The sequence below is a fragment of the Liolophura sinensis genome, chromosome 7, assembly GCF_032854445.1.
Source record: "Liolophura sinensis isolate JHLJ2023 chromosome 7, CUHK_Ljap_v2, whole genome shotgun sequence".
Taxonomy (NCBI): Eukaryota; Metazoa; Mollusca; class Polyplacophora; order Chitonida; family Chitonidae; genus Liolophura; species Liolophura sinensis.
The window spans coordinates 42,544,999-42,557,065 of record NC_088301.1 but is presented as its reverse complement, the minus strand read 5'-3'; the positions used below and the strand labels follow the sequence as shown (position 1 = coordinate 42,557,065).

At 39.9% G+C, this 12,067-nt stretch overlaps 1 protein-coding gene across 2 annotated transcripts in view; it reads left to right on the top strand.

Moving 5' to 3' along the window:
• Positions 1 to 12,067, top strand: part of LOC135471171 (uncharacterized) — a 32,509-nt gene that overhangs the window by 2,212 nt on the left and 18,230 nt on the right. The window contains exon 1 of one of the 2 annotated variants that reach the window (XM_064750267.1): positions 8,010 to 8,133. The exons of the other annotated variant lie outside the window; for it this stretch is intronic. The gene's annotated coding sequence lies outside the window, so the exon portion shown is untranslated. Of the gene's footprint in view, positions 1 to 8,009; positions 8,134 to 12,067 lie in introns of those variants that run through there. 2 annotated transcript variants of the gene reach the window in all.

Here is a 12,067-nt window from a genome sequence, read left to right as displayed (position 1 = left end):
CACAGCCCAACGATGGACAAGTTGATGTGATGTATTTATATGTAAACTCTTTTCACACAGCTAAGAATGAACTGTGATTAGACACTTCGTGTGACTATGTCACCTTTTCCACCACATAAATACACTGTTATACTACTGATGAGTTTTTGCTCAGTTTTACTTTTCCACACACAAACTTTCTATTTGCCATCAAAAATTTTGGTATCCGTTTAATGGTAATAATCGACAATATTAACAGATGCTATTTAGTGATCGATCAATCACATTCAATGTGATAACGATAGAATTTCCCCCACACGACAACTGTAAACTATCGGCAAAAACACATCTCCGCCTGTTTAATGGCGGATCGGTTCAGGTAAACGAAAGCACCCAACAACCTCTAGCATCTATCGATTTCTTACCATCGTTGCTCTTCATTGATTATTTAGGAGGGTATTTACACCTTTTGTCTTGCACGACTGATAAATTGTTCCAAAAGCGACGCCCAGGTAGTTTTGCCAGGTTGTGCTGTTAAGTCTTTGCACTTGGCCTTTTGTGTCCGACAGCTACATGACCTGCTGGCAGGAACACGTGACTGTTTCATAGAGATCGTGATGCTATCATACATATACATACAACCACATTTAGGTGTATATAAAATACCTGATGGGTCAGTTTTGCCCCTTGAGATTCTGTTTCAATTTCAGCTAACGCAAAAGATCACTTTTTGCTGTACACATCTAGACCTGCAGGAAAGTCAACATTATTTTTAAAAGTACTTGTGTTTTAGTAATTTTACCGTGCATACTATACAATTTATATATTAAGATGAAATGAACTTCATCTATACCCGGTGGGAAGATGTCGATCCAACAAGACCAAATTTTAGTCCTTCTGCACCTCATACACTTATTTTACGTAGCCAAATTGCAGACCCTAGGCCGATTCCAATGCCGGGATATATACAGCGCTGCTTTACTGTATCGCTATGCCAAATTCACCTGTTTTATCAATATACTTTATAAACTAGACACTGCAAGATTCAGCATGGTATAGAGAGTCTTATACTAGGGTTTTAGAGGCGTGTATTATTAAATCAGATACATGAACAGTTGGAATAAAATCCTGAGGTAAATTGATAAGAGACCAGATTACTCACATGTGACATTGTTCCTTTGATATTCTATTCCTGCATAAACCAGGACTCTGCTGGTGGACTAAGCCATCCCCGAGGTCGGTTTCTTTGCATTGTCTTAATGTGTTTGTGTGTGTGATGTCAACACACCATTTGAGTAATTCTTCACCTGTGGCTTCTAATAAATTGCAAGTAATGTCGCTGTAAATTTTTACCTATTTCTGTTTAAGCCATGGGGTCTAGGGGATACGCACGATAGTACTTTTAAGCATATACATGAAATAAATAAAAAAATATTAAACTTTGACTGAAGTAAACTGACAAGAGGCCAGATTTCACCTGTAATACATGTGACCATTTGACAACTATCACACTGTTGTCACTGTGTTTCTGGTTTTACCCGTATGCTCTAGTCTTTCATATTGTATTCCTACATAAACCAGGGTTCTGCTGATGAACCAGTCTCGGCCTTTGGAGGCGAAAACTCTCACCATTTACCAACCGCAGTGCATTCGGGGACCTGCGTATAATTTCTCTTGTGATCAGTGTATTATGCTTCCTTGCAGCCTCTAATTCCCGCCTCGGTAATACTGCCACGCAGACATGTTAGATGGTTGATACATTGCTATTTTGCACCTAGTCAATATATATCAGGATTTTGTCTGTTTTGGATAGTACTGAAAACTATTTGCCTATTGTTACTATTGCTTTTGATAGGTTGTAGAGGAAAACGGTAAGAATGTTGTGTTATGGCAAGTAACCGCGCCAAATTTAAAGCATATTCATTTTGAGGATGAAGTTGACAAATTTAATACATAAATAGCAAAATCAATGCGGTCATGTAACATTAATCCGTGGATGTAGGGGTGTTGTAAGCATCGTATTGAATAAAATCGGCAGGTAGGATGTATACAGCTCAACGCTCTTCGCGCAACTGAAATACATATTTTTCATTGATGACAATTTAAATCCTGCTGATTAAATTTAGGCGTCTAGAACATTCCATACGTCTCTCCGAAACCACTGAAAATTACATACTGCTTCCTTTCGCTTGACTCCTTTTTAACTGTGTTTTTTACTTCATACACTTTCATTGTTTCTATGTGGTGAACTTTGTTTTGGAAATTGATCTTGCAATTATTCACCATGATGGTTGGGGATCGGTATTACATGAATATATGTTACGACGTCCTAAAGAAGTTAGAAACCTTTTCAGCGGATTTCTGTGTGAAGAGCGCAAAGGTTAATGGTTCTAATGACGAACACCAACGCTTATTTTTAAGGTTCTTTAGATGTGTCCTTTATTTTCTGATCAACGGGTAAAAACATTATCCCTTAAATCCTCTGAAATGCACAATTTAATTATGGATTATGTTTCTAATACATACAACAAAGTGAAAGTATCACGTGTTTGTTATAGTTATCATAAAAGGAAAAAAAACGTTGTCTGGATGGCAAGAGACAAGGCTAACACATTTTATTCATGCACCAAATGTTCTGGGCTTTAAAGTTACACATGCAGAAGCTCTCAGGAGTTCATCTCTAGGAAAGACATTCCTTAGTTTCTTATGTAACCAATGAAACATTGAAAGATTATAAGGTTTGAAGTACATAGTGAACTATGAACTATAGATGAAACAAGACAAAGCTAAGAGTTTGTCAGTACTTGGGCGGTATTCTAGACTACAACAACATATCGAAGTTATGATGCTTACACCCATTAATGACACAAACTGCCCACCGTAAACTCGGAATGGAACTATCACCACTCAAAGCCTTGAAACAGCATGTGTAGCACCTAACAGACGTAAAGTGAACCTCCTGGTCTACGAGAAAATTAATTATTGTACAGTTCCAATGCTTAATGCATACACAATTTGCGGATGTAAGAAAGCGTTCTTTTACACATTTCAAATACATCCACAATTGAACCTAAAATATAACTAGTTAATTACCCCATATTTAATCAGCAAAACAACAACGATATTGTACCCATATCGTAAATCAATTATCTGTTCTGAGGTGGTGCATAAGGCCCACCATACATGAACACATTACATGTCATAGTGAACAATACAAATACGATTGAGTAATTATCACTTATATGATGCATCACAATACATACTCTCAACCTACCAAATGGTAAAGTGACGTTGCTGCTGACGGGCTTCCATACATTGAATGCACACGGTAGGAGGTTATCCGCATCTCTCAGATCAGCAATAACCTATCGTTACAAAATGTAAATAAGGAAATGAAATAGATCCTTATACTCACAGAGCGACAGTAACTAAGTGCTGTCGAAACTCGACTATTGATAGTGTGAAATATAAAAGTGTCATTAATGGGGCGTAAAAGTACATTTTTTCTATGAATCCACAATGTCTCACGAACGCGTTACAATAAATCTGAACATTTACCAAAATACACCATTTTTCATGAAAATAAACTGCTACAGGTGACTAGTATCTGTATTTGCACCATACTGTTCAAGGTCTGACGATCTGCTCCCTTTTCCATACTGCATTCCTGGGCAATCGCTGACTTGGGGAAGTCTATGTGGATTGGTGTGCTGTCCAGCATTCGATCTCCTACTTCGTCTAAGTTGTGGATCGGTATTGGGGGTCTCACCCTCCCATGGTGCATCATCTTAAATAGGAATATGAGCCGTACCACCCGACTCTGAAGGATTAGATTCATCCGCAGACACAAATGATTGTGACAGTTGTACATCTAAGATGACCCGATACTCCGTTGAATCCTCCTCCTCCACAGATTAGTTTTGCAGAGGCTCCTCCTGTGGCTTACTTTGAGTTTCCGCCATGCTACTTGCGGGGATGACGTCTCCCAGATGATTCCTTACATCCAATAAATCTTGTCTATGGCAGGACTTGTTCCCTTGGTCCACTCAGAGGTTCAACGACATACGTTATGACTGGGCTTGCCAATGAGTGTGGAGTTCCGACTGTCAGTGATCCTGGATCTTGTGTCGCCCAACACCCCTGTTTCTCAAGAACACTGTGTTCGCCTATCTGCAATGGATGCTGCTGGGCGCTATAATTGTACTTTGTCGCACGCTTCAGAGCTTCGGGTTCCAAGCGTTCACTTGCCAGGCTGAAGGCATTTTGCAGACGGTGCTGGTGTTCCACAACCCACTCGGTTTCCAGAGCTGTTTCCTCTTTGTCGATTTTCAGGATATCTACCGTTTGATCCCTTGTTTGCACCGCTTGTGGGTACTTTTTAAACACCTCGGTAAGAACTAAGACGTTCTCCATATTTCCAGCACCAGGCTCAAGAACAGTGAAGTCCATAGCTAGTATGACCAAGGGTCACTGAGCAGATTATCTGAGCAAATAGTGATGTGATGGTGGTCTAGACATTCTTCCCATACTTGCCAAGGAGACAACGGCGTCATTTGGATCAGGATTCCTTGACATTACGTGTCATGTAAGCACAATAACACCATTTCGCTAAAAGACCCAAAATCCTCTTCGTGTATTGGTGCCCCATGGAGTCTTACACTGAGGACAGATTGTAAGAGCACTCGCTTGATAGGTTCTTCGTCTATCTGGACACTCCGGTAAAGTACTTCACCATTCTCACACGGTGTATAACAAGGAGAAAGCAACTACTTGACATCAGAAGTCTCCTGTCTGAATAACGTCTTATGCCATAACTCCTGCAGACGTAAAATGGAAGGATCTTTTTCCTGGAGAACGCGGAAGTTCCTCAATTGACAGAGAACGATGCTACGACAGGATGGGAGGATATTCGTTGTGGCAATTCGTTAACTTTTTCTGCCCACACATCACTGACTAGTTTACTGATTTCGTTTCTCAGGTCGCTCTTCCAACAATTGTACAGAGATTTCTTCCAATTGCTTGGTCTCTGGACAATATCGTATCTTCCGACTCAACGAGTCTACATTGCGGTTGACTTTCCCGGAACGGTGTTTGTTCTTTAGGTCAAACTGAGATAGCTGTCCTATCCAACGCATCTCGGTAGCTCCTATCTTAGCATTCGTTTGAATGTAACTCAGAGGGTCGTTGTCCGTAAATACAGTACATCTTGATCCTATCAAAAGGTCTCTGTATTTTACGAAAAGCGCCCACTTCAGTGCCAAAAGCTCTAAATTCATACTTGAGAAATCCGGGTAACCCAAAATGGATGGATGAACTAGCTTCTGTTTCAATTCCACCATTGCCCGGTCACATTCCTCATCCCAGCCACGATCGCCTAGAGGAGTAGGTCTGGATTTCCTCTTCTTGGTGGATCTAGGACCTGTTAATAATTGCTGCAGGAGTGCAGCAATTTTCCAAAAACCGTCAACAAATCTCCTGTAATAACCTGTGTTTCCAAGGAAACAACGCACTTTGGCTTGGGCCACCCTTGAATAGCTGATGTCTTGTCGGGGTCGGGGAGAATACCTTTCTTCGATATAACATGTCCAAGGTAGCGAAGTTTGGTCTTAAACAACTGACACTTCTTGGGTTTCACTTTAAGGCTCGAGGACATCAGTCGTGTGAACACCATGTCGAGTCTCTCCAACATCTCTTCGTATGTCTTACTAAAGCAGAGATGTCATCCAGGTAGACAGTCAACGTTAGAAAGTTCTTGTCGCCAAATATCTTGCCCATCACCCTCATGAACACCCCCGGTGCTCCCGTATGACCAAATGGCATCCTGGTATACTCATACACTCCACCAGTCCCTATCCTAGTGGAAGCAGGTATGCATCTTAAGTACATGTCTTTTTCCGTGAAGTTCGCAACTTGAAACGGTATCCTCCCGTTTGTACTTACTGTCACGACTGAGGGTACTAACTTCAGTCCTTTAGGGAGAGTTGGCACTCGTACGCCTATCTTTTCAACATCAGCTGTGAACGGTGCTACCACTCGCGAACTTGGCGACCCTTCGATGACTTTCACTGACCATGCTGGCACAAGTATTGGCTAGTTTCCTGCTACACGAACTCTGTTCGCCTTGACCACTCCAGCCTCTTCATACAGGGGCAGGACAGGTTTCCTGAAGCTAACGGGCTTCCATACATTGGAATGCACACGGTAGGAGGTTATCTGCAACTCTCAGATCAGCAATAACCTATCGTTACAAAATACAAATAAGGAAATGAAACAGCTCCCTATACTCACAGAGCGACAGTAACTAAGTGCTGTCAAAAATCGACTATTGATAGTGTGAAATATAAGTGTCAGGAATTGCGCGTAAAAGTACATTTTTTGTACGAATCCACAACGCCTCACGAACGCGTTACAATAAATCTGAACATTTACAAAGTATGCAATTTTTTCATGAAAATAAACTGCAGTAGAATGACTAGTAATGAATTGTTGTAGAAATTACAATAACTGAAGAGTAATGCTCACAGTGAAAACTTTCAAATCGTTTCTTGGATGACGAGTGTCTGTTGCCAGTAAAAACAATATGGCAGCTTATACCATCAACCACTGTCTCGGAGCATCATTGCTATCACGGGTTTTACGACCATTTTAGCTCAACAACGCAACACAGGAACTGGACGCAACATCAGTTAGCTATTGCTTATAAAAAGAAAATAATAGCTAGATTGTACTCGGAAAATCTACAGATTTCTAAAAAGTAGAAACTCTAGGTACAAGGTGTAACCATGGAGACCACTCGGAGCATCTGTAACTTGCTTCATCCTACGGAAGCCTGTATCTGACATAATCAAACCATATGCCTATTACATCTGTTTATTAAATAATGATGGTGTTCGGCCGCCTTGTTTTCTAAGTGTCAAATTATGTTTAACATGTTACATCACCTGTTCAACTTAATTCACAGCCAGCTTCGCGAAAGACACCCCCGGTAAATTCTGAATGTTTTTAATGTCGCGACTGCCTTTGTACAGCTACCGCACTTGTAGGTTGCAAACGCCATAAAGATCACACGCCACTTAACGATTTTCTACGATTACGAAATATTTGAATGCTGCTTGGCAGTTATGACTTTGTGGTGGGTCTTTTGAAAACCGTGTAAGGATGGGATTTATTGATTACATATTTTTACCTGCGTTTATTGCCGATCTGAGTGTTTGCCATCAGCGCAGTGTGTGTAGAAGTACTGTCCTATTATTCACCACTAAAACATTGTTCTTCAATAGCGTTACAACTTATAACGTCAGTCCCCAGTCGATATGCTTTACGAGTGGATATTGTATTTCATCAACAACACTGCATGCCTGCATGTTTTATTTTTTTTTTGCTTTTCTTTTTTTTATCTTAATATCTGATTATCATGTGCTAGTTTCAATAATAATGTTGTTATGAACATTTTAGCCTGTAATAATATAGCATTAGTTACATGATTTTATGTGGATCCCAACAAGACAATTAGACGCGATACAATTTAGCGACACAATCTCCGATAGGTTGTATATCGTAATGATATAATGAACTGAAGAAAGTTTGGATTTATTTCCAAAAACGTCAAAGCCATGCAGAAATCCAAGTGATCACAACACAGAATGTGCCGTAGGAATACCAACCAGAATTGTCTTTCCAGATTAGTATATTGATTAGAAGTCGTTTCAGAACACTGGCACTATTGCAGAATAGATTTAATCCAGCACGAAAACGTTTCATGTTTAGTCTTTGTCTTACAGCAATTTTCATTTTGTTAATGGTTCTGTCAGAAAGTGGGATGAGGGGATGTCCACCACTAAACTCGATCCACTGTCTCATCGATTAACTACCTGGAAAATAATGTGCCATAATCACATATGTATATATGTATGGTGGTGGTGATGATTTTGAAGGCTTGTTCGTGTCTGTGGATACTCGTTGCCACAGCAACGCCGCGCTTGGCATCCCGCGAGAAGCCAATATGATGTGCACGTTATAGGTGATTCTCAGTCGAACATCACCTTACAGCTAGATAGCCACTTGTAAAGACATGAGTTTAGAAAGTAGAGGCAAACTTGTTGCCCTGGGACCTTATATCTGGAGTGTTGAAGTAGCATCGGGCTAGACTTGCTGGTAAGAGCAGATTTTTTTGTTCTCGCTCGGGAAGCAATAATGCTCGAGTCACTGAAGGTTAAGATTGCAGGGTTTGTTACAAGACTGTAAAGCTGCCTGGCGCCTCAAGGCAAAGGGATGCGAACAAGACTGTCTTCCGTACCACACGTACTTTATCGGCAACTCTGTGGCCATGATGTGCTAAAGCTGGGAGATTCTCCCCTGTTTATCTCGTGTCAGAAGAGAAACACGACCCCTGCCAATGGGTTATGTGTGTTATTAATACTCGCGTGAGACACTCGATTAGATATAAAAGTCTTTCCTCGAAGTCAATGGATTAAGTTGACTGTGTGATGCACTTGTAGATGTAACGCCATTAAACCTGAGTTAACAAGTCACATAACGTGATTTAAGTGGTCTTTAATAAGACAAACTCGTGTGAAAAAAAAACCTGCAGCAACTGGCGGAGGTACTGGACGATTCTTTTCAAGATTTTAAAATGCTACCTAAACGTTTAATATACGGTGCAGATTATTAAAATTATAGGGATTACAGAAATGAATAAGATCAAATTTTATTACTTATATAAAGGTGAAATGTCGGGATTTCCTTCTCGCTGGCTTGAGTTGGATTTCACTTTTGTTATTACGTACATTGACACCTTGACTTCACAAAAAACATTTTGTTTATGACGTTCCAATTCGAGCTAAGCAGAATGATGTCATAATACAAGTTCAATCAGTTTTAACATTTCTTATGTTACGAAACAAGACACGACGTCACACAAGTGTGTGAAGGTCTACAGCTATAAAAATCGCTTAAACTTTTTCAAATACACAACGTCACGATACTGTCCAAATATAAATGATATAAATAATAACATCATCTATATATTGTAAATCTTGAGATTATAACGGATTTTACTAGACTTTTTTTACTTCATTTATATCAATAAATAAGAACAAGGCTTTAGTTTGTGTTACCACGCCAACGAGCAAAAGAGTAAGCACTTATGTTGTCAAGATGAGCTTTGTTATGTTTATACTACCGGAACCTGTGGTCTGGCTTTTGTAGCATGCGATACATATGAGACAAATGTCAGCGTAACACAGCGTAAGCCTGTTGGCTTTTACACACGCGGGATATGTTTTTGGACTGAGTCAGATTCGTGCGGGTTTATTTGGGGTGGAGTGGAAGAGAAACATGTTACCTCAACTATGGGAAGGCGGACGCACAGCTTATGGTGCGTTCGCGGTGATACTTACATTCTAGTATGTCGATAGGGTACATAAACTATCGCTTTCCTCATATGCATACGAGCAAATTTGAAGTCAATTTTATTCATACAAAGCTCTCTTCAAAGATGATTTTCGCTGACCTTGATCTTTTGTTATCAATATGAACATTCTAGAGCTACTAGTATTGATGTGGTGAATGTCAAAGTTGACAGTTTAAATAGACTTATCTTTTGCTCCCATTGTGAAGAGACGATTAATCCATGGAAATAGGTGCTTGCTGATTGTGTCTAATTCCACCTAACGCGGGACTAGGGTTGTGTATTCATCGTGTTGAATTAGATCGCCACGCTGTATATATAAACAGTTGCAATCAAAGCGCAGATACATATTTTATTATCATCTTATATACTAGCATGGTGAACGCTTTGAATACTGATTTCACTCATTCGCCTAGAACATACCATGCGCCATTCCAAGATCATTGAAAACTGCGTGATTCCGTTCTAATTTTGTACTTTATATACTTTTTTAGTTCTTGGGTAGTTTGTATTAATCGTCGCTCGGGAATTGTCCTCGCGAATGTTTACCTGGAACGTCCTTACGGTTGACGGCTGGTGTACGAATGTGTCTATTTCGACGCATAGATTCTTATAAGCTATTGCAATTCGGTTATAAGAACGTATCCCTGTTATTTAATAATATAATTTGAGACATAAAAATTATAATTATAGCCGTAATAGACCTAGTACTCTATAATTTAATGGAACAAGTCTGCATCAATCAAAAACGACGGACATCTATATTCGGACGCGCTGTTAGGATCATATGGGTCTATCTGTAGGTCGGGCTGTCTGTTATAGACGTGAAGTTGTGGCAACGCCATTCATACCATTGAATTGCGTTCTGACTCAAAACCATGACGATGTTAATCAATATTCGCAACATGTGATGATACGTATAGTCAAGGTACGTGCTTAAAATGGAACAACTAAATACACAAAGGAGAAAAGTACTGCACGTGGTCGCGGGTGTTTAACTTGTTTGCACATCTATGCTAACTGTATATTTAGTGCGGTAGCCGAAGTCGGTCGACAGGTCGGACTGATAATTCACTGATGTGTATAGCAGACGGGAAATATGATGTGGGCAAGCTCGGTGGTATTATAGTTATTTAAGGGCACTCTGGGCAGATCTAAAGTAAAAGCCTGAGCAGTTTCCAGGTGCTTTTCCTCATGCACGTTATGGTTAAGTTTCGGGGGCCCAAAAACTGTGCACTGGCGCTGACGAGCACCCGATCAGATGGACGGAAAACCAGCCACCATCTGATTTTAACACACACATTGCTAGTTTTAGGGTCTTGTCGGTGCATATTTGTTTAGTCATTCGCAGCTTACCGCTCGAATATACACAATCTATGAGTCAAACAGATCAACATATATATGTTACCTGTGCGAAGTCAGAAGGCAAATCATTTTTCCCCGCCTGTTAAGCAATTCGTTTGAATCTCTAATGGCCATACTTGGGGTGCACATCTTGAGCATGGACAGTATTGTAGCAATCTGTTTTGAGGGTTATAATATAGTTCTGAAGTACAACATCGTTTTACTGAGTAATTGATGTTTAGGAAAAGAGTGTAAGGTAAGATATTGAACAAATGGCGTATTGTAATGCAAGTGTCTGGCCAGATGTTATCAGGTATCTGTCTAAACATGTATAATCCAAATCAACATCTTAGCTTGAGTTTACTAGCACTGGTAAGGTTCAGTCGGAGTAGCGAAGGTAATCTCCGAACACTTAATACACACTGCAAAGCCTTACTATTTCGCTCAGCCTGAACCCATTACACTCGACATTATCTATTAACGATATATCTTGTACAAGAATACTTTAAAAGCAAACTATTTTGGCATCTGTACAGCTGACGTCAACATTACACTGGAAGAAATATTCTGTTGTTCTGGGTCTTTCACTGTGGACTGAAATGGACGACAGTCAGTTCCTCAGGGATGCATTAAAGGATTTTTTGTGTAGGACCCTTGCTTTACGCTGTATACACACAGCAAAGTATATAAAGGGTTTCCACGCTTTGGTTCTCTTATACTGTCTTATTAACCATGTAACCTTTTACGAGAAGCGCAGTATACTCATCATAAGCACAGATGTTCTTAAAGATCTTTCTATATATTATAACTGTAGGAATCCCCCGTTGTGAGCATATGGCTGCAGCTCACCGCTCCGGAAACACCGCGTTTTGACCTATATTTGCATGTAGTCGGCCGAAGTGTATTCAGCTGTTTTGTACGAGTTTTGCTGTCCAAGCCTTCTGTGTACCGTCTTAGCTAGTGTGCTTGCTTTCTGTTTGCCCTCCTTGAGTTCTTTAAGTTTGTCATTCTAAATGCACATGTGGCAAAAATCAGGTAACTGTTAAACTTTTAACGCTTATCGTGTTTTTCATTTGAGACTCCCTAATGTATCGACTGCTGCGCTATTGTGGATTCAAATGTAGACATATAAAAAAGATGATCTGTTTGAATCATTGCATGAAGGATTTTTGCCATGAAAGCAGTTTTAACTTAACTTCGAAAAGGGTTTTGGTAAATATCCGTTCTTGTCTTTAGAAATGACCCATTTAGCACACATGATGGATTTTTTACCGAGTTTATGTCTGATAATTATTGATTTTCTGAAAAAGGCTTTCACATTTTTTAGCTGTGTTG